This window comes from Sinocyclocheilus anshuiensis, unplaced genomic scaffold (assembly GCF_001515605.1).
Source record: "Sinocyclocheilus anshuiensis isolate Anshui unplaced genomic scaffold, SAMN03320099.WGS_v1.1 scaffold334, whole genome shotgun sequence".
Classification (NCBI taxonomy): Eukaryota; Metazoa; Chordata; class Actinopteri; order Cypriniformes; family Cyprinidae; genus Sinocyclocheilus; species Sinocyclocheilus anshuiensis.
In genome coordinates, this window is record NW_015546055.1 from 447,434 (window position 1) to 449,994 (window position 2,561).

The 2,561-nt window shown below is 31.7% G+C and overlaps 1 long non-coding RNA gene across 1 annotated transcript in view; it reads left to right on the forward strand.

The window, feature by feature from the left end:
- Positions 1 to 2,561, forward strand: part of LOC107699253 (uncharacterized) — a 21,466-nt gene extending 18,905 nt beyond the window's left edge. The window contains exon 3 of the long non-coding RNA XR_001635442.1: positions 2,547 to 2,561. This is a non-coding gene — a long non-coding RNA (uncharacterized LOC107699253). The remainder of the gene's footprint in view (positions 1 to 2,546) is intronic.

The following is a 2,561-nucleotide window of genomic DNA, read 5'->3' on the forward strand; positions in this document are numbered from 1 at the left end:
AGTGCTGTCAAACGATTAATCGCGATTAATCGCATCCAAAATAAAAGTTTTTGTTTACATATTATATATGTGTATACTTGTATATTTATTATGTCTATATAAATACAAACACATGCATGTATATATTTAAGAAAAATATGTTGTTTGTATATTAAATATATTTATATATAATATAAAATATAAGAATATTAATATATAAATGTAAATATTTTCAAAATATATACTGTATGTGTGTGCATTTATATATACATGATTAATATACACACTACATATACATATATAATGTAAACAAAAACGGTTATTTTGGATGCGATTAATCGCGATTAATTGTTGCCCAGCACTATTTCCTTTAAGTTTAAAGCAGATTTTTGCTCCTAAGTGAAAGCTGTAGAAACCATACTGTTAATTGTGGTTTTAAGACACTCTTTATGGTCAGAACAAGACAAACACTTCATGTTTTTGAATTCTTTACACTTTTCCAGTCATTTTTCCTTAAAATAAATAGCTTAATATAAAAAACAATTTCTTATTTTCTGCATGTTGAGTGCTATTGTTTCAAATCATGAAACAGGTTTGCCTGACTTTGATGATGCGTACCTTCAGCACAGTTTGCAGTGCAGGCTGCAATATTAATATGACTTTTTTTTGTCTCTTAGAAATTATTTGACAGTAGCTTGAGTTAGTATTCAGATGTAAATTTGTTTGTCAAAAGCAGTAACATCTGTAAAAATAACTTCTTTTTTATATTGTAACATGACAAACACTTCACGCTTTTGAATTCTTTACATTTTTCCAGTCATTTTTCCTTAACAAAATAAATATTTTAATAGAAAAATGTATTTCTTAGTTTATGCATGTTCTAATGAGTAATGTTGTTTCAAATCATGAAACAGGGTTGTGTTGCCTGACTTTGATAGAGAGAGAGGCACACATAAAAATTCTATATACTGAATTTTATTTTATTATTTATTCTCTCTATATATATATATATATATATATATATCTCAGAGTGTCAATAATCAGTGCTGTTTTTGAGTATGCATGTGCATAATTGCATAAGAGAGAACCCACAATGAATCAAACATGAAATCAAGCATTCAAGCCAATCACAAAGCTTTCAAAACGGCCAAGTCTGGTGTTTGGTAAAGATAAACCAAGATCAAGAGGCAAGATCTTTAAATGATTTGGTAGGGAAGCAGAAAAAAAATCTCTTTCATTTGAGAGTAAAACCACACTGTCAGTTTCCCCAGCACTGTAAACACAGACACAGTGGCTCTAAAGTAAAGCAAAAATGTTTCTCTGTAATAAGAGATCAGAAGAAACGTTGGTCTCCTGTGATTTAAGCAAGCATTCAGTTACTCTAATTATAGCTGAGACATTTTTACCAGCACAGTCAACTTTCTTTTTTCACATTTGCACTGATGGGAAGTTGGGAACAATAACCAATGAATAACATTCAATTAGCAGAGAAGATTTAAAACTTTATCTGTCATTATAGATTTATTATAAAATACAAAGCATATCCTTGATTCAAAATCAGTTCAAAATCAGATGGCCGATTACATAAGTCTCATGGTGGATATGGTCGCGTGACTGTGAATGATATTAGGAGATTACAATCATACCTATATGAGTGTGTGCTCTTGCATGTTATTACGGTCAGCAATGTAAGGGGAAGTCAAGCGAAAAACTGATACTCTCAAGTTTAGATAGCAAGTAATGAAAGCAATCACACAGTACTTTAGGAGTAAATATTATGGCAATAAAGATAATGAACACTACAGACTTCATATTGCAGCAGTGTAGTGTAAATTCACAGCCAGTAATTGTATTTACATGGAGATGTGATGTAATTTCAGCGTTTACATGTGCGTAGTTGATTTTATAGCCACTGCCTATTGTTTTATGACAAATACAGGGTTGTGCGATTTTAATTTCCATCCGAATCTCATCTCTGCAGTAGAGCTGCTATTTGGCATCCCAATAGTGATTATTTTTATTAGTATATTCAGTTCACCAAACAAACCAAGCATGCAGCCCTTTGTAAAGTAGCAGTCATTCTGAGATCAGTGTACCAGCTCTGAATCAATATAATCTCATCCAACCGGACATGATAGGCACAATATTCATGAAGCTAATTGATTCAGTTTCATTGTTTTTCTGACGTTTTCATGTGCAATCAAACCTGCCATTATGCTAATTCAGCTAATTAAACATTTTGCCAAATCGCAACAGCGTTTCCCAACAGTAAATGGCATACAAGGGGAAAAATATGTAAACCCCAGCTTTTCAAATGATCACCAAAATACTAGCATGACTATTATCACCATTTGCATGGTCAATGTAATGATCAAAAGTATCTGAATAAAAATGTGGATGCCTTAGTGGTTGAGATCTGAGATAGGAATCAAAAGGTTGCAGGTTTGAACCAACAAAAAAGGTTAAAAGCTGTCACTGAGGTGGTACCCTAAGATAAAAAAAGGTAAATGTATATCTTTCTTTGTATCCTATTTACCCCTAAATGGTACATATTAGTACCTTAAAAGGCAACATAAAACAAC